At 43.0% G+C, this 21,067-nt stretch overlaps 1 non-coding gene across 1 annotated transcript; it reads right to left on the bottom strand.

Moving 5' to 3' along the window:
• Window positions 1-14,034: 14,034 nt before the first annotated feature.
• On the bottom strand, window positions 14,035-14,198 carry LOC131760735 (U1 spliceosomal RNA). Its single transcript, XR_009336832.1, has one exon. It is a non-coding gene; the product is annotated as a U1 spliceosomal RNA (small nuclear RNA).
• Window positions 14,199-21,067: the final 6,869 nt, after the last annotated feature.

Genomic DNA, 21,067 nt, shown 5'->3' on the forward strand with positions numbered 1-21,067 from the left:
CCAATGGGTCATCATCTGTATTACTTACTGGGGCCCGTGTAAGCGGTGAACCAAGGATCAGGAGCCTGATTCCTAAATCTGCCATCATAAGCAACTTGCTGTGAACTTGAGCATCTAATTCTCCATCTGCGCCATGCAGTGATGCTGTTCGCCAAGCCACTTCGCTGGGTTCTGGTTTTGACCCTGTCCCTGAGGTCTGACTTGAAGAAAATTAGCCCGGCCTTTTGCTCCTCAGTTACTTCAGAATGATTAGCTGTAAATGTAGGAGTTTGTACCCCTTAGAAATAGGAGTAGACCCTGGGCCCTTCTAGCTTGCTTCTGGAAATGGGTTCTCTCTGTTGGACAGGCCTCACCAGAGCTCTTCCTTGGCAGCTGGCCTCTCCTGATGGGGGAAGTGTTCCCTCCGAATGTGAGTTTGTCCCAGAGACAGTAACTCTGCCCTCTCTTAGACGCTTCCTGGGTATGGGAAAAGAACAGCTTCCATCCACACCCTCCTTCCTCCTTGGAAGGCTGCTATCTGCTCTCCTTGTGAGGTCTCAGGAACCTGTGACATTATCTGCTCTCTCCCAGGAGAGGCTCTGGACCACAGTTGTGAGCCCTGAGATTGATGAATATGCAGGCAGGGCTCCTGTGCCAGACAGGGAAGCCGCTGAGCTAGGATGATGGGCTGGGCTGGGCCAGCCACGCAGGGCGGGGTGAGCCAGGACCTCGGCTCGGGGAGGGGAGATTTTTCTCAGGTTCTGAGCACCCTTGGAGAGAAGCCCAGCACAGTTAGGTAGGCTCATTCACCATCCTTAGGAGTGAGGAGCTGTCATTGGCATGTCTACATTCTACAGCACTGTGGATTCCAGAGTCTTAGAAATTCCCCCGGCAGCTAAGCATCCCAGTGGTGACAATTAACCTGTTCAATACTAGGTCAGCCACTTTGCAGGGAATGTTTGCTGATGGCATTCTACTGGGTGTACTGGTACTATTGACTCTGGTCCCCAGAAAGCCTGACACGTCCCTAGTGGCAGAAGAAACCTAGGAGCAAATTCTGCCAGCATCACAGAATCCTTAGGCTGAGTGTGACATTTAGAGGTCACCTCGTCCAGCCATTTGCCTGCAGGCAGGCCTGGACATAAACCAGCCTAGACAGATGAGAATCTGTTCTCTCTGCCTGCCTTCAAAAACCTTCGCTCACAGAAGGATGTTTCATGTATAGCCATAGTACCTAATATACCTCAACCCCGAGAGAGTTCTTTCTGAGAGCTTGTCTGTATTCTACTTGCTCCCAGTGGTTCTTTCTTTGATTTATATCTCAGCGGAGATGGAAGTAAGAACCCTTCGCATGTTGTATGCAGTAGGTGCTGGAGCTTGCTCATGTGGGCATTTCCAGAACCCACTGTGCATGTTTCTCCTAACTCTGGGTTCAGTAACATCACCTTGGTAGCTTGTGATCAGCCGCGGTAAGAGTATTTACACCATGGAAATGGGCAAGCACCACAAATTAGGGCTTTCTTTTCCCCCAGAAAACCAGCTGTTTAACATATACCAACACACAACTGGTCGTGGAGAGCAATACTCCTTCACGGAACACAGGTAACAATTCTTCTCTGTACACTTCACCTTAGCGCTGTCAAGTTATCACTTTAGTGCCTTCAGGTGAAGCTCACTCTCTGGCAGGACTATAATTTCCCAGCGAGCAGAGGCTGCGACTTGAATTCGTCCACCGCCCAGGACTTTTGCTACAGCAGCTGCACGTCAACTATACGCCAGAGGAATGAAGGACACGTATCAAATCCTCAGGCTGACTGACTCTAGTTTTCATCGTCTTAGCTCTAACGCGATCCCACGGTTGGAGTCAGGTTTGCCGAGCAGGAGATACGTTTATCTCAGTTGACTTCAGAGTTGTGCAATTCAATTCAAGCAGGATTTATGAGACGTCTTCTCAGTGTTCACCCGGTACTCGGCTCTGGAGCCCTGGAGGAGGGCGTGTTGGGGAGTTTCAACAACCCATCACTTCTATTCTCAAATAAATTACAATTTGATTTGGAAGCTATGCATGCAAGCAGAGAGTGAGGGATCAGTATGAATATTCTGGAAGACGTGTGCTTGAGGGATTTTGAGTGGTCATAAAACACAGTGGTAAGAACATGGGTCACTGGGGTCAGAGTGCCTGTGTTCGAACTCCAGATCACCACGTCATAGCTGTGCAACCTTTGGAAGAGCTGCTTACCAACCTACACCCTGCCCACCCCAACTCAGATTCCTCACTCTAAGGGTGTAATGAAATCTAGCTCATAGAGTCGTTATGAGAGTCATTGCACTGATGTTTATAAAGCACGTGGCACATTGCCTGGGATACCGCAGGTGTAAAATATAAAGCAGTTATTGTTTTTATCGTTGGGTCTAATGGCCTCTTTTAAAAAGTGAATAAACTGAGACCCAGAAGTGTGAAAATGACTAGTTGCAACATGTCTTTTTCTTTTGGAAATAAATAAAGATGAAGGCAAGAGATACCACCCAAAGAAGAAACCGCAGAAGAGGGTGGAGAGTCCCACTGCCACTGAATCCTGGAGCTGGGCTCTGATTAATGGAGCAGGCTGCATTTGATAAATCAGGTCCCTCAATCCAGTGGGTTTAGGCTCTTGTTTCCTAAATGGGAACTTCATGCTGTTCACTCATTCAAAGGTAGGGTGCTGCATCAGAAAGTTAATATATAAATCTGTTATTTACAAGGGTCTCCATGTTTGTTTTCTGGAAAACCAACTTATAAATCATGCATATTTCAGCTAGAAAGTTTTCTGGTATAAATTGTCACCCTCTTCCTATAAATCTCACATTTACAGTCCTTGCTGATCAATCAGACCTCACACGTGCAGGGTGGGAGAGCTGAGAATAAAGGGTGGGGGCGCTATGACTGGGAGTGCTGGGAGGGGTGGAGTGGAGGGTGCGGAAACCCAGGGGCAATTTGCTCCTCAGTTCGCCTTGGACTCCTTTTATTTATTTATTTTATATTCTATCTGGCTCTGGGAGTCCACTGATTTAAAAAAAAAGTTTCAAATTGATAAAATATGCAACAGGAGATGGATTCTGGGCTAGTTTATTAGGCAATTTCCTGTATAGCTCCCTGGGGGAACACATGGCCCTCCACACCCTGCCCGGTTCTCATGCCACATTAACCCTTAGGGTGCTGCCAGCTGACCTCACAGGGCACAGGAGCCTCCTGCCCCACCCCATGTCCTTGCTGTAGTCTCCACCCAGCGTCAGCTGCTCTTTCCCACACTGGAGGCTTCCAGAGACATCCCTGCTGCTGCAGCGTCTCCACCAGTCCCCTCCTTTCCTGCCTCTTTTCCTTTAGGAAGCACCTCCTCCAGGAAGTCCTCATTAATGAACATCTCACACTGCTGAACATATAAGGATTTATATTAGTGCATGACAACGGCAACAACAAAGCAGGTACTTTACCAGAGGATGAACTAATAAAGGAGAAGCTCTTTTTCTCAGGAGTCACTTCCTGCTCATATGTAGATGGACTGAGTTTATGTGGATGAGATGAGACCCAGAACACTGACGTTTCTCCTGAGGGTGGGCTCCCCTCTGGCTGCCCACAGGTGCCAGCAGTTCCTTCTTCTCTCTCAGGCATTAGACCTTCCAAGTTCCTCATTGTCAAAAAGGGCTTTTATCTACTTCTCCCCCAGCTGCCCGCTGCCCAAGCCACCCCTCTCTGAGCCACCGGCCCTGGGGAGAACACATCTCCCTCCAGAGCCCTCTCTGCACAGGCTGACTTTTTCAAGAGGGGATTTATTTCAAAGAATGTCTTCATTGAGGAATTGAAGTGGTTTCATTTTAGCTACAGGGGTGCCTCACTTAATACACTAAATAGCTTTCTGAAAAGTTGTAAGTAAAATGAAAAAAAAAATCCTCTTTAAAAGCACAGATAGAATTTCTATTAAAAGCGATCTTATGATGAATCCTTTCGTGAAGAATTGCTTTGGTCCTGAGCAACAGATTTGCAGTTCTATCTTTCTGCTGGACGTTTCCACCTAGGTGACAATACTAACAGTACCGGTAGATTGGCTGCTTGTTGCGTGCCAGGCGCATGCATGTGTGCACGTGTATGTGCGTGTGTGTAATTTTCCCACCACAACCCTGTGATATAAGTCCTATATTATCTCCATTTAACAGATAAAGAGACTGAGACAAAGAGAAATTAACACAGGTAGTAAGTGATGAAGTTAAGGTGAAGTTTCATGGCTCAAAGTCAAGGTGCCTGAAATCAGATTTGTCCTATTTCCGTCTTAGTCTGTGTAGACCTGCCTTTTCCTTACCTGTTTGTCTAGCGCAAGTCTCCCAATTGTGGGCAGGGCTAAACCTTGGATCATAATGTTTCTCTTCCTACTCCTTCTTTTCCTGCCCTTCCCACTCAGACAATTGTCAAGTCCTTTGATTTGACCACAATTCCACTCTTGTCACTTCCACATTCCTTTGCCCCTTCCTTTCTCCCCAGAGAAAGGACCACTGTTGTTTTCTTTTGCAGGAGCTTACCAACAAACATCCCTACCCAGTCTCCCTGTGTTGTGTCTGCCCTGCCCACTATTTGCCAGAGTGACCTGCCTAAACACTATGACTCCCGGGCCATGTCCCCTCCTCAAAACCACTCAGGACTCTCTGCCACAGATGAAGCCCCACCTCCTCGCCCTGTCCTACAGGGCCCTCCAGTCTGTCCTCCGCCCTCCGTGTCTACCACTTCCTCCCCCATGCAAGCCTTGCCCTGCATACTCCGGCCACACCTTGTTTCCACCATTCTCTTTGTTTAGGCAGTAACAGCCATCACTCCCCCTTTCTCTCATTGTTAACATTGTCCCTGGACTTCTAGAGCTAGAGAATGCTCTAGCTCTCTGGAAGACCCATTACATTCTGCCCTGAATTCTAAACTTGATCCATATTTTGTCTCTCTTTGCTAGCTCCCTGGGGGCTGCTATCTGACTTATCTAATTCAACCGATGCTTTGGGCAGAGCATGCTGTAGGTCCTGGGGATACCGAGGTGCATAAGATGTGACCTGGCTCTGATAGATGAAGCATTCTGTAAGGAAGAGAGACCAAAAAGGCACTATTACAATTTCACATGTTGGTACAGAGCCAGAGGTCCTCACATGGTGTTGCAAGAAGCACAGGAAGGGGGGTTATTGTAGCCCCAGTCTCCTTTGTACCCTGTAATACAGAGCAAAGTGCCCTGCGTTTAATGGGGCTTCAGGGAATGTTTATTTAATTGAATAATTCCTCAGTGACTTTTGTTAAAAAGGATTTTTAAATATTTGGTTGACTTAACCGAACTGAGGTGTGTATATATATATATATATATATATATATATATATATATATAATATCAGTTGCTCATACATTCTATTGTGAGCTAATGAGTGATTGTTGGTATATTGTTCTGGAAATGTTCTCAAGACTGTTCCATGTGTTCCATATGTACATTATGATCTCCTCAGCGATATCTCTATTCTACTCCTTTATTCTCCAGAGAACAGCAAGAGACAGATTAAAATTCCACCCATATTCCTACATCTGAGTTCGGGGCCAGCCTCTACCCTAGACTCTCACCTAAGCATTGACCACCCTTGAGTTAATTTTTCCACTTTGGAGATGGAAGGATGTAGGGATAATTAAATCTTACTCTTTAGGACCATTCTAAAGCCAAGATGTAGACGATGGTGTTGCTTGTTCATCACTGATCTTGGATAGGTCTATTAAAGCTTCCTGAACCCAGTCTCTTTATCTATAAAATAACTCCTACTCTCAAGTGTTGGTGGGAGATGTGGGTGAAACAATGTGTGTTACCTGCCTAGCACAGTTCCTGGAATATGGTCTGCATTTAACAGATAACAGTGATTGCGGCACCAATACTGTTATTGAGTGCAACCATGGTGACCACTGGGCTAGGTAGGCCTGGGGAAGACTGTGATAATTAAGACAAATTTATTTTTCATTCTCAAAAAATGTCATAGTACAGTAAGGGAGAACTAAGGATAAAGGTGATTTGAGTGCAGTGTATGAGTCCCCAGATAGGGGTAAAAAGAACCAAGGGAGTACCCAGAAGGCTTTTCTGGGGGAAGTGACAGCTATGCTGAGAGTTGGAGAATGGCTAAAAGTTAACCAGTGAAGATGGGAGAGAGGGAGCTGCAGGAAGGCACTCCAGACAAAAGGAATGGCTATTTTCCAGGGAATTCCAGCATACTTGTAGCATGAGAGACTTAGGTTAAACTTTAGACCAGACAGAGAAAGCATGGAATTAATGATGAAGGGAAATTAAGACATTTCTTTCTTTAAGACACTCAGCCAATGGATTGGTAGATTAGGCATGGCACTGCTTTGATGCGGCAGGACCACTTGGATAGGAAAAGGCTGAGACATGAATATTTAGTTCAGTAGTTTTCAAACTATTTTTAAAAATCCATTATAACTGTCTCTTTAAATGAAAACTTTCACAGGAAGACAAAATACAAAGTAGTGCTTCTCTTGAAGGAAGAGAGTGCTGTTTCCAAACTCTTGTAGAGGGTCCACCTGAGGCCTCCACTTACACTATGGTGGCCTTTGGGACACTTCCAATGGATCCCCTGGATTTCTAAAAGTAGAGCCTGAAGACCCTTATTTGAAAGCCAATGATACTTGGGCCACTGCATTGTCTTCTATTATACAAGAGCCTCCTAAAGTGTCTTCCATCATGAGGTTATCTATACCTTTCTAAGATGCTAAGGGACCACCAGTGTTCTTGCTACTACGGTTGAGTAGTTTTTCTCAGGGTGTGTCTTTCAGCCAGTGAGAGACAAGTAGATTGTCTGGGGACATTTCCTGAAGCTCAGATCTCCTGGGAATGGACAGACTACAGCAAGAGCTCCCCTTCCTCTAACAGGAGGGGTTGGGCTTTAACTCAACTTCCCATGGGACTGGAGTCTCCCTTCCCCCAGCAGCCTGATCCACCTTTTCACAAAGTTTCCAGGTGCAGACAGCTGGCACTCTTAGATAACTCCCTACACAGCTGGCGTTTACATGCAGTCTGCCTGGCACCTGGGTCTGGCCTGTTTATCCCGCTCCCTGGCTGCTCTGCTTGTACTATGAGTAGCATCCTTTCCTTAGAGCATAACTCCACAGTCTGATCCATGGTGCCTCGAGCCACAGGAACCTCAGGTCTTCTTTTGCTGGCTTTGACTTGTAAGTTTTCCCAATAAAAGTTGCTTCTTCATCCCCACAACGTGATATTATAATGTTTACCTTCTCCCCCCCTTGACCCACCTCTTGATTCCATTTTCTAGCCTTTCTAGTTGGAATTTCCACTAGAAATGGGGGGTGAAGATAGGGAGAGATGCAACCAGTGCGTTCTCTACTGGAGAAGTCTTCAGGGTCAGACAGAACTCCCTCTCTCCCTCTTTCTTTGACATTGTCCAGAAAGACCACTTGCCTTCCAAGACGTCTCCTCCAGACCATCTTATTTTTGATCAACACCACAATTTATTTGTAAACATGTTATTTGTGTCAGTAATCAAGTTGACAACACTTTATACATTTCATTGTATAATTTTAACATCATACAAGAAAAAAAATCCACTGTACTCTGTTACAGTTTTGGTACTTTAAAATCTTTAAATACAAATCTTATTTGAAACACTGAAAATAAAAGAGAAACAAACACAAACGGCAGAGAAAATTGGGAACAACTAAAAGAAAACCATATCCCCCCCAAACAAATAAAATCATCTGATTACATATTTTAAAAGAAAAAAAATCAAGGAAATCAAAGGATCATATATTTTTTTAATTTTAGAATTTTATTTTATTTATTTTTTCATACAGCAGTTTCTTATTAGGTATCCATTTTATACACATCAGTGTATACATGTCAATCCCAATCTCCCAATTCATCACCCCCCCACCCCACCCCCCTCAGCTTTCCACCCTTGGTGACCATATGATTGTTCTCTACATCTGTGTCTCTATTTCTGCAAACTGGTTCGTCTGTACCATTTTTCTAGGTTGCACATATACATGTTAATATACAATATGTGTTTTTCCCTTTCTGACTTACTGCACTCTATTTGACAGTCTCTAGATCCATCCACGTGTCTACGAATGACCCAATTTCATTCCTTTTAATGGCTGAGTAATATTCTATTGTATATATGTACCACATCTTCTTTATCCATTTGTCTGTCGATGGGCATTTAGGATGCTTCCATGACCTGGCTATTGTATATAATGTTGCAATGAACATTGGGGTGCATGTGTCTTTTTGAAATATGGTTTTCTCTGGGTATATGCCCAGTAGTGGGATTGCTGGGTCATACGGTAATTCTATTTTTAGTTTTTTAAGGAACCTCCATACTGTTCTCCATAGTGGCTGTATCAATTTACATTCCCACCAGCAGTGTAAGAGGGTTCCCTTTTCTCTACACCTTCCCCAGCATTTGTTGTTTGTAGATATTCTGGTGATGCCCATTCTAACTGATGTGAGGTAACACCTCATTGTAGTTTTGATTTGCATTTCTCTAATAATTAGTGGTGTTGAGTGCTTTTCATGTGCTTCTTGGCCATCTGTATGTCTTCTTTGAAGAAATTTCTATTTAAGTCTCCTGCCCATTTTTTGATTGGGTTGTTTGTTTTTCTGATATTGAGCTGCATGAGCTGTTTATATATTTTGGAGATTAATTCTTTGTCCATTGATTCATTTGCAAATATTTTCTCCCATTCTGAGGGTTGTCTTTTCATCTTGTTTGTTGTTTCCTTTGCTTGGCAAAGCTTTTGAGTTTCATTAGGTCCCATTTGCTTATTTTTGTTTTTATTTCCATTAATCTAAGAGGTGGATCAAAAAAGATCTTGCTGTGATTTATGTCAGAGAGTGTTCTTCCTATGTTTTCCTCTAAGAGTTTTACAGTGTCCAGTCTAACATTTAGGTCTCGAATCCATTTTGATTTTATTTTTGTGTATGGTGTTAGGGAGTGTTGTAATTTCATTCTTTTACATGTAGCTGTCCAGTTTTCCCAGAACCACTTATTGAAGAGACTGTCTTTTCTCCATTGTATATCCTTGCATCCTTTGCCATAGATTAGTTGACCATAGGTGCGTGGATTTACCTCTGGCTTTCTATCCTGTTCCATTGATCTATATTTCTGTTTTTGTGTCAGTACCATATTGTCTTGATTACTGTACCTTTGTAGTAGAGTCTGAAGTCAGGGAGTCTGATTCTTCCAGCTCCGTTTTTTTCCCTCAATACTTCTTTGGATATTCGAGGTCTTTTGTGTCTCCATACAAATTTTAAGATTTTTTGTTCTAATTCTATAAAAAATACCATTGGTAATTTGATAGGGATTGCATTGAATCTGTAGATTGCTTTGGGTAGTATAGACATTTTCACAATACTGATTCTTGCAATCCAAGAACATGGTATTTCTCTCCATCTGTTTGTATCATCTTTAATTTCATTCATCAGTGTCTTATAGTTTTCTGCATAGAGGTTTTTTGTCTCCCTAGGTAGGTATATTCCTAGGTATTTTACTCTTTTTGTTGAATTGGTAGATGGGAGTGTTTCCTTAATTTCTATTTCAGATTTTTCATCTTTAGTGTATAGGAATGCAAGAGATTTCTGTGCATTAATTTTGTATCCTGCAACTTTACCAGATTCATTTATTAGCTCTAGTAGTTTTCTGGTGGCATCTTTAGGATTCTCTATGTAGAATATCATGTCACCTGCAAACAGTGACAGTTTTACTTCTTCTTTTCCGATTTGTATTCCTTTTATTTCTTTCTCTTTTCTGATTGCTGTGGCTAGGACTTCCAAAACTATGTTGAATACTAGTGGCGAGAGTGGACGTGCTTGTGTTTTTCCTGATTTTAGAGGAAATGTTTTCCGTTTTTCACCATTGAGAATGACGTTTGCTGTGGGTTTGTTGTATATGGCCTTTATTGTGTTGAGGCAGGTTCCCTCTGTGCCACTTTCTGGAGAGTTTTTATCATAAATGGGTGTTGAATTTTGTCAAAAGCTTTTTCTGTATCTATTGAGATGATCATATGGCTTTTATTCTTCAGTTTGTTAATATGGTTTATCACATTGATTGATTTGTGTGTATTGAAGAATCCTTGCATCCCTGGGATAAATCCCCCTTGATCATGGTGTATGATCCTTTCAATGTGTTGTTGGATTCTGTTTGCTAGTATTTTGTTGAAGATTTTTGCATCTATATTCATCAGTGATATTGGTCTGTAATTTTCTCTTTTTGTAGTATCTTTGTCTGGTTTTGGTATCAGGGTGATGGTGGCCTCATAGAATCAGTTTGGAAATGTTCCTTCTTCTGCAATTTTTTGGAAGAGTTTGAGAAGGATGGGTGTTAGCTCTTCTCTAAATATTCGACAGAATTCACCTGTGAAGCCATCTGGTCCTGGATTTTTTTGTTTGGAAGATTTTTAAACACAGTTTCAGTTTCATTACTTGTGATTGGTCTGTTCATGTTTTCTATTTCTTCCTGGTTCACTCTTGGGAGGTTATACCTTTCTAAGAATTTGTCCATTTCTTCCAGGTTACCCATTTTATTGACATAGAGATGCTTGTAGTAGTCTCTTAGGATGTTTTGTATTTCTGCGTTGTCTGTTGTAACTTCTCCTTTTTCATTTCTTATTTTATTTATTTGAGTCCTCTCCCTCTTTTTCTTGATGAATCTGGCTAATGGTTTATCAATTTCGTTTACCTTCTCAAAGAACCACCTTTTAGTTTTATTGATCTTTGCTATGGTTTTCTTTCCTTTCTATTTCATTTATTTGTGCTCTGATCTTTATGATTTCTTTCCTTGTGCTAACTTTAGGTTTTGTTTGTTCTTCTTTCTCTAGTTCCTTTAGGTATAAGGTTAGATTTTTTATTTGAGATTTTTCTTTTTTCTTGAGGTAGGCTTGTATTCCTATAAACTTCCCTCTCAGAACTGCTTTTGCTGCATCCTATAGGTTTTGCATTGTCATGTTTCAGTTGTCATTTGTCTCTAGGTATTTTTTTATTTACTCTTTGATTTCTTCAGCGATCCCTTGGTTACTTAGTAATGTATTGTTTAGCCTCCATGTGTTTGTGTTGTTTACATTTTTTTCCCTGTAAATGATTTCTAATCTCATAGGGCTGTGGTCAGAAAAGATGCTTGATATGATTTCAATTTTCTTAAATTTACTGAGGCTTGATTTGTGACCCAAGATGTGATCTATCCTGGAGAATGTTGTGTGCGCACTTGAGAAGAAAGTGTAATCTGCTGTTTTTAGATGGAATATTCTATAAATATCAATTAAATCTATCTGGTCTATTGTGTCATTTAAAGCTTGCATTTCCTTATTCATTTTCTGTTTAGATGATGTAAGTGAGGTGTTAAAGTCCCCCACAATTATTGTGTTACTGTCAATTTCCTCTTTTATAGCTGTTAGCAGTTGCCTTATGTATTGAGGTGCTCCTATGTTGGGTGCATATAAATTTATAATTGTTATATCTTCCTCTTGGATTGATCCCTTGATCATTATGTAGTGTCCTTCCTTGTCTCTTGTAACATTCTTTATTTTAAAGTCTATTTTATCTGATATAAGCATTGCTACTGCAGCTTTCTTCTGATTTTCATTTGCATGGTATTTCTTTTTCCACCCCCTCACTTTTAGTTGTATGTGTCCCTAGGTCTGAAGTGGGTCTCTTTTAGACAGCATATATATGAGTCTTGCTTTTGTATACATTCAGTGAGCCTGTGTCTTTTGGTTGGTGCATTTAATCCATTCACATTTAAGGTAATTATCAATATGTATGTTCCTATTACCATTTTCTTAATTGTTACCGGTTTGTTTTTGTAGGTCCTTTTTTTCTCTTGTTTTTCCCACCTAGAGAATTTCCTTTAGCATTTTTTGTAGAGCTGGTTTGGTGTTGAGGAATTCTCTTAGCTTTTGCTCATCTGTAAAACTTTTGATATCTCCATTGAATCTGAATGAGATCCTTGCTGGGTAGAGTAATCTTGGTTGTAGGTTCTTCCCTTTTCTCACTTTAAATATATCATGCCACTCCCTTCTGCCTTGTAGAGTTTCAGCTGAGAAATCAGCTGTTAACCTTATGGGAGTTCCCTTGTATGTTATTGGTCGTTTTTCCCTTGTTGCGTTCAATAATTTTTCTTTGTCTTTAATTTTTGTCAATTTGATTACTATGTGTCTTGGCATGTTTCTCCGTGGGTTTGTACAGCCTGGGATTCTCTGCACTTCCTGGACTTTAGTGGCAATTTCCTTTCCCATGTTAAGGAGATTTTCAACTCTAATCTCTTCAAATATTTTCTCAGGTCCTTTCTCTCTCTCTTTTCCTTCTGGAACCCCTATGATGGGAATGTTGTTGAGTTTAATGTTGTCCCAGAGGTCTCTTAGGCTGACTTCATTTCTTTTCATTCTTTTTTCTTTATTCTGTTCCACGGCTGTGAATTTCACCATTCTGTCTTCCAGGTCACTTATCCGTTCTTCTGCCTCAGTTATTCTGCTATTGATTCCTTCTAGAGTGTTTTTCATTTCAGTTATTGTATTGTTCATCTCTGTTTGTTTGTTCTTTAATTCTTTTAGGTCTTTGTTAAACATTTCTTGCATCTTCTTGATCTTTGACTCCATTCTTTTTCTGAGGTCCTGGATCACGTTCACCTTTTTTTATTATGAATTCTTTTTCTGAAAGGTTGCCTATCTCCACTTCATATAGTTGTTTTTCTGGCATTTTATCTTGTTCGTTCATCTGGTACATAGCTCTCTGCCTTTTCATCTTGTCTATCTTTCTGTGAATGTGCTTTTCATTCCACAGGCTGCAGGATTTTAGTTCTTCTTGCTTCTGCTGTCTGCCCTCTGGTGGATGAGGCTATCTAAGAGGCTTGTGCAAGTTTCCTGATGGGAGGGACTGGTGTCTGTCATAGCTGGGTGTTACTCTGGTGGGCAGAGTTCAGTTCAATCCTCTTGTCTGCTGATGGGTGGGGCTAGGTTCCCTCCCTGTTCGTTGTTTGGTCTGAGGTGAGCCATCACTGGAGCCTAACCTGCTCTTTGGTGGGACTAATGGTGGACTCTGGGAGGACTCACACCAAGGAGTACTTCCCAGAACTTCTGTTGTCAGTGTCCTTGTCCTCACAGTGAGCCACAGCCACCCCCTTCCTCTGCAGGATACCATCCAATACTAGCATGTAGGTCTGGTTCAGTCTCCTATGAGGTCACTGCTCCTTCCCCTGGGTCCCGATGCGCACACTACTTTGTGTGTGGCCTCCAAGAGTGGAGTCTCTGCTTCCCCCAGTCCTGTCGAAGTCCTGCAATCAAATCCCACTAGCCTTCAATATCTGATTCTCTAGGAATTCCTCCTCCCATTGACAGATCCCAGGGTGGGAAGCCTGACGTGGGGCTCAGAACCTTCACTCCAGTGGGTGGACTTCTGTGGTATAATTGTTCTCCAGTTTGTGAGTCACCCACCCAGCAGTTATGGGATTTGATTTTATTGTGATTACGCCCCTCCTTCCATCTCATTTTGGCTTCTCCTTTGTCTTTGGATGTGGGGTATCCTTTTTGGTGATTTCCAGTGTCTTCCTGTCAATGATTGTTCAGCAGTTAGTTGTGATTCCAGTGTTTTGGGAAGAGGGAGTGAGCGCATGTCCTTCTATTCCACCATCTTCTAGGATTCCATATATATAAATATTTTAAAAAATTTTTTTAAATTTATTTATTTATTTTTGGCTTTTTTTGGGTCTTCGTTTCTGTGTGTGGACTTTCTCTAGTTGAGGCGAGTGAGGGCCTCTCACTGTCGTGGCGTTTCTCATTGGGGAGTACAAGCTCCAGACATGCAAGCTCAGTAGTTACAGCTCACGGGCCTGGTTGTTCTGAGGCATGTGGGATCTTCCCAGGGCTCGAATCTGTGTCCCCTGTGTTAGCAGGCAGATTCTCAATCACTGTGCTATGAGAGAAAGTCCAGCTCAAACGTTTTTACGCCTTTCATTCAGCTCAACTGGTCAGTTCTATTATTAAACACCAATTGCTGGGGGAAAGCACGCATGCGGTCCCCCCCCACCACAAATTATGCAGTCGAGTTTCCCCCATTTGGGGAAGTTACAGGCGTCAGTACACTCGCAGTGCAATGAGTGAGCCTCGTCTTGGGATAACCACCTTCATGATCATGGTATCTCCCCTGCCAGGTAAGTATCCATATTTTTTTTTTTTTTTTTTTTTTTTTTTTGCGGTATGCGGGCCTCTCACTGTTGTGGCCTCTCCCGTTGTGGAGCACAGGCTCCGGACGCGCAGGCCTAGCGGCCATGGCTCACGGGCTTAGTTGCTCCGCGGCATGTGGGATCTTCCCGGACCAGGGCATGAACCCGTGTCTCCTGCATCGGCAGGCGGATTCTCAAACACCACGCCACCAGGGAAGCCCCTCCATATATTTTTTTAATGACATAAAGTTACATTTCCTTAGACCTATGTGAGAGGTGAAATTGTACCATATTAAATTCTACGTCCTTTTTTTTTTTTTTTTTTTTTTTTTTTTGCAGTACACAGGCCTCTCCTATTGTGGAGCACAGGCTCCAGACACACAGGCTCAGTGACCATGGCTCACGGGCCCAGTCTCTACGGGGCATGAACCCATGTCCCCCGCATTGGCAGGCAGACTCTCAACCACTGTGCCACCAGGGAAGCACCCTATGTCCTTTTTAATATTTCTTTTTCTCTTGGTTTCTAAAGTTTGCCAACTGTTTAAGCTACATTAAGGGCAGTAGCAGTAAAGAGGGGAGGTCAGACTCCTTCTTGAGTGGTGTCTTCAGATAACCAGAGACTTTCAGAAGAGAGGTTTCCATGGTGGAGGGGGTAGCAGTGGGCTGGAAGGAGTCTCTCTCTGACTTACCCATCACTCCTTTCAAGCACCCCTCCCCAACTATAACATTTCTCACTCTACACATATTTGGCTACTTAAGGATTTTCAGTCATAATATAGTCTCTGAAAAAGCAGGGACAATATTTGTTTCACCCATCACTGTACAACAGACCTAGAATAGTCCAAAGTTATTACAATGGCCTATAAGGCCCTACCAATTTGGCCACCCCATCCCCCATCACCTCTCTGACCCCTCGCTTCTACTTCACTGCCCCTTGCTTACCCTTGCTCTGCTTCAGGCTTTGACTGTCTTCTGAATATTGCAGGCCTGCTGCTGCCTCAGGGTCTCTGGACTTGCTGTTCCATCTGCTTTCATGCACTTCCCTCTTGCAGGTATCTCCAGGATTGGCTGCCTCACTTCCTACTAGGCTTGTGTCAAATGTTACTCTTTCCACAAGGCCATTTCTGACCACCCATTTAAAATTGGTACCAAGTATACTCCCTATCCCACTGACTAAATTAATTTTTCTCTAAGGCTCTTATCCACGGGAATGCTATGTACTTTACTCATTGATTTTCTCTTCTCATTTCTAGAATGCAGGTTTTTGGAGGGCAGGAATTTTTTGTCTGCTTTCTTCACTGTCTTACCCTTGATGCCCAGAACTGTGCCTGGCACATAGTAGATGTTGAATAAATGTCTGTTGAGTGAGTGCATGAATTCTTCTGAGAATTAGAGCAGGCTCCAGGCCTCTTTTCTGTGTCTGTCTATTTTTCTGGGGTTTAAGGAACTAGATATACAAGACTTACCATGGAAGACCAGAGCTGGCATATTTATTCTTCCTCACTTTGGCTTCCTTGCATTTCTTACTAAACCACACAAATAGGCTTTATGTTTAAGAAGTGCCTTCCCTCCCAGCATCACTTAGTAGAGAAAAATATTTATTTGGGTTTGAGGTTGGCGATACATCAAAATCCAATAATTATACCCTAGTGCAAATGCTCTGGAGGGTGTGAGATACATAACGTAATAATATGTAATCTGCACATCAGGATCACAAAGGCGAATCTACAATTTCATTTTATTTATTTTCTTAAAATGTGACAATCCCACATGTACTTGAATTGATGCAGGTTGGGACAAACAGAAATGTGGGAGATTTATGAGCTGTGTCAGCCTGGTCTTAGGGATTCCTCCCTGGTCTGTGCTTGGAAGATAGGGCTGAGCAATTTCACCTTTTACTGCAGCAATATCTCGTCTGCATTCGGGAGAAAGACCTCCAACCTGTGAACATATTAGCAGGCCTGTCTCTTTACCCGTGTGTGCATTTCCCACAGTGTGTGCCTCCTGGGTCTTGGGGGCCTGTTTACTTGTGTGAGCTGTTTGGAGGCTCAGTTTGTGTAGCCTGTATGGGAGAGAGTCTCAGCGTGGGCTGGACTTGTGCAAAATGGAGGGTGGGAGACAGTCGGAGATTTTAAAAAGCAGTAGATTTTTTTTCCTGAACATGGAGCTATAGCCTGCTCAGATGAAATAACACAAAACAATTTCGAAAGCCTGTGAGCTGTGGTCCCGTGGCCAGGGTTGGACATATCTGGATCTACCTAAGCTGTCCAAGGGGGTCTTCAGCCCCCAGGGGCAACTTCCCTACCTCTCCCCACTCTCCTTGATCACGCCCTCTCCCAAGGGTTCTGCTCCCTTTTCTCACTGCTCTGAGTTTGCTGTCCTCTGCCAAGTGACTTTATGTTAAAGACAACAATAACCATTGTTTATCGGAAGGCTGATATTTGGCAGAAATGAACCAACCACCCTGCAAGGCAGGTATGCAGTCTCAGATTTGTCCAGGAGGAACCTACAACTCTAAGAGGTTAAATGACTAAGAAAGTCAGTGTTAAACCTAGGATTTGAGTCCAGGCCTGTGTGGTTTGCTTCTATTTCACTGTTTTAGGGTCATTAGAACTTCGTCAGTACTGTCTTTAGCCCTACGCTACCAGGGCCCTGGCTCTGGGCTCCATGCTTAGAGGGGCCCAGTACTGGTTTTTCTCCTGTCCTGCTGTGTCCACATCTTTGGCACCCACAGGACATGACCCCTGGATCTCACACCCCTTCTTCAAGACCAGGTTCCGGGTTCTCAAGGCAAGGAATGGAGTTAGACATGTGGTCTGGGGTATTCACACACATGCATGCAGGGCCTCTGGTCGCATAGGGCGGAACCAAGTGTGGGAAGGGAAGATGGGCGGCCCCAGTCAGGCTGCTTCCCTCTGACCCTTGCTGCAGGACCCACAGATGTCAGGCTTGCCATTTTCATCATCACGATGTCCTGAGTGTGTCCAGCCTCTGCACCATTTTCATTGCATACATTCATCCTTTGATATTCACTCCAGCTCCATGAGACTGGAGGAATTTGGGGATGAGGGAGAATTCACAGGTAGCAACTACCCCCAGACCTGTCCTCTGACCCTCTCTATGCCCTGAGATCTCTGTCCCATGCCTGCCCTGGCCTGTCATGTTCTTTGTGGCCCCTCTTCCTTTCTAGCATCCTCCTTGCACAAACCATGAAATCAGCCTGTATCTCAGGGACAAGCTCTTTGAAGCTTGCCCTTACTAACCACCTCCAGTTTGGCTAAACTGACATATCCCCAAGGACATGGAGACCTCAGGGAGTCTTCCACCACAAGCAGGCTGTGGATTGTCTATGATTTTCTGGTCAGATCACTGGGAAAGTTAGAAGCTGAGGGAAAAGCTGTCTGCAGTAACTAAACACCAAGCATCTTTTCATGGCTGTCTTCTCTCTGGCCATCCCCTATTGGATCCACAGTGGCCTGGGTTCTCATGAAGCTATAGCACCTGGTTACAAGGAGATCCCCTGAATTCCAGAGCAGACTCCTCTTGGAATGAGAGAGATTATTCAGTGTGTGGGGAGTGGAGCCTACAATCTAGGGTTTCCCCAGGGGCCAGCTTCCCTACCTCTCTACCTGCACCTCCTACCAACTCCCCAGTTAAACTCAGCCCCAGAGTGACTGGCTTCTTCCTAGACCAATCCACATACTTGGTCTCCCTCAAAATCTGTGTCTTGCTTGTACCATTTTCCTTGCTAAGAATATTCATTCCCCTTTGTCTCATTTTTTGTGAGTTTTGCCCATTTTTCAAAGCCTTTGGCAGTTGGAAGTCATGCCGTTTGAGATGTGGTTGAAGAAACTATAGCTGTTTAGTCAAGAAAAGAAAGAATTCAGAAGAAATGTGTGAAAGCCGATGTGAAAGATGAGAAGGACCGTCTTGCAGAAGAAAGGGCAGATCTAGTACTTGTGACCTCAGGAGGCAAATCAGAGCCACCAGGGTGCCAGTTCAAGCTCAGTGTGAGAGAGAACCTCCTGGAAGTAAGAGAAACCCAAACATGGACCAGACTGCCTTGGACAGTATCAAGTCTCTCGTCAGATACTGAGTATGTTCCCCAGGGGTTCGTTCCCTGGGGCTGAAGAAGATGAAATTTAAGATGAAATGTAGGGTTGGTCTACCTGACTCCCAAGGCCATTTTAACCCTGAGATCCAGAGTTTTCTAGTGTCACCTCCTTTGGAAGGTCTTCTTTATCTACCGCTACTTTCACAGAGAGTTATTTCTCTGGACCTCTTAGAACTAAGACCTCAAACTTTAGTTCTTATTATTAGTTACCTTGTCTACTACTAGTTACCCTATGTAGGTTAAAAACTCCTTGAAGTTAGGGACCTTTTTCTGAGATAATCACTCTTCCAGAATATAGTAGGGGAGCTCAATACATGTGTCTCTTTAAGATAACGTTTTCTGATGATAAATATAGTTCTGCTTATTAAAAAGAGTTCAAAAACTGCAAAGTATGTGGAATAATATAAAAATGGTCCATTATCCCATTATCCAGAAATAACTTCATGCATTTCCTTCCAGTCTTCAATATGTATTTATTTTTTGAAATGATGAGAACAAACTTGCAGGGGAATTTCATATTTTTCAAACTCAGAAGCAAGTGGTAACCAAAAACCTCACAGTCTTCTGGGATGGTACAGTTTGGTCCAGAACTTTCTGCTGTTGGTGCCTCCTGGGAAGCAGGAGAAGGGAAGGACTCTCAAATCACTGTGAGCTACTGACTATTCCAGGTGAAGTGCCCAATAGTCCCTAGGAAGGTGTCTTTTTTTGCAGACTGTGTTTGCCTTCCAACCCTAAGATGTTCCTCATGGTCACGGGGTCTCTGCAGGGAGGATTAGCCTGGCTGGAGATTGTGTGTGTGTGTGTGTGTGTGTGTGTGTGTGTGTGTATGTGTGTGTTTTCCTTTCTCCCTAACTCACTGAGAGCTTGGCAAGGCCAGGAGAGAGGCAGCTGATTATTTTTAGCCCCTTGTTCCTCAGAATGGATTGTGCATAACAAAAGAATGCTAATGCTCAGTGTCTTTATGAAAGCACTGGAGTTCATCAGCTTTGAAAAGAAGTGAAATTAAATCAAGATTTAATTGGGATATGCATGTTTTATTCATGCTACTAACCACAGGAGAAGCCAGCAAGCTGAAGGTAAAAAAGAGGGGAAAAAGTCTTTTGAAAAGTTGTTTCTCTCTGATTAAATAGAGATAGTTTCCAACTTCAAAGGCAGCAGGCCTTTAATGTATTTTAAATACTCAACTATGCTTGGCCTGGCCAGTTCTGTTGCTGGTAGGTGACAGCAACCCAGGTGTGCCCTACTCTTGCCTTCATGTCCTGGCCTCCAAAGCATGTATGTGGGTCCTGATCCTACCATCTGTGCTTCAGTATGAGCCCTAGAAACAGCTGTCCTAGGACTCTGGGCAGAGGTGGCACAGCTCAGGGGATCTAGAGTTATCCCTCAGCATATGAGTATCTCCTACTGCCCACATCTGAAGAACAAATAATACTGAGGAATAAGACTTTGCTCCTTCATCAGAGACTTCTCCCCTGGAAGGAGACATGAGTATCAAGTTACGTTAGGTACAAAGATAAGGCAGTTCCAGCCTGAGTCTCTTGCACCTAACCATATAGAACAAGATATTAAAGAGAGACCCAGATAATACAGGAAAAAGAGAGAGAAAGGCAAAGTTTGCTGGAAAGGTTTCAGAAGCTCTGACAGATCAAAGGAAGGAGCAATCCAGTAGGAAGACCAAAGAGAGCTTTATGGTTGAGATGAGATTTGAGCTAAGTTAGAAGAATGTCCACAATTTCTGTGTGTACAATGGGGAGCAAGTGTTCCAAGCAGTGAAACTCTGAGTCAAGTTGCTGGAGATGGGAAGCTTGAAAGATGTTTCAGGGAAGACAAAGAGTCTGATTGGCTATGGCTTGTGGTGCATGTGGTGTAGTAGCAGGAGAGTCTGGCAATATAGGTTGGGACAAGACCATGGAGAGTCTTAACCTCAGGCTGAGCAGTTTATAAAATGAGAGGATTAGCTAAAGTTTAGGCAAAAATAGCCCTTCATATTCATAAATTCAGAGGTCCATAGAATTGGAAAAAATTTTCAGAATTATCTGGCCCCAGGATTTCTGTGGCTATCCACCTCCTGTGACCATGGCAGATATCATTCTTCCATCTTGGCACTCTTTTCTTCTGAGGTTAGAAGGAATCTTACAGTTTTGCTTTTGAACAAAGCAAACTAGTAGCCACTGCTAGATTCTGGCTATCTGAATTCCTTTCCTGACACTCTTGAATATATCATATCTCAAAAATATCTGCCTTAAGTGGGTGGGACTGGTGCTCCTAGCTTTCCATATTAGTGGGCTAGGTTATTTGGTTCTAATTACCCATTGAGAAAAAACGACAAGTCCTCTTAAAAGTATCAAATAGATAACAAGATAGTAAGGAATTACTGGGAAAATTAATTAAGGGAAAATGTGAGCAGTAAAGGCAATACAGAAGACATTTTTGCCTTAAGAGCATTGGCCAATTTGGGGAATTTTGAACTTTTGTTCTGAGGTCCTTATTTAAAAAGGGGGGAAAAATGAAAATCCAAGATCTGTACAAGATTTGAAGTCTAGTATATGATACATTCCACAACAAGCTTGTATAAATGTGAACCAGAAGGAATCCAGCCTGCCTACAGTTTTGCTGTCTTGTTTCATATCTTCTGCATGGTCCAAGGAGCCTTAGGGCATAAACTTGGCATAGGGTGGTCCTATACTGATATATCTATGGCACTTGAAAGAAGAAATGAAATTTTTCTCTAAAGGAAAGCACTTGCATCCT

Source organism: Kogia breviceps, chromosome 7, assembly GCF_026419965.1.
Source record: "Kogia breviceps isolate mKogBre1 chromosome 7, mKogBre1 haplotype 1, whole genome shotgun sequence".
Lineage (NCBI taxonomy): Eukaryota > Metazoa > Chordata > Mammalia > Artiodactyla > Physeteridae > Kogia > Kogia breviceps.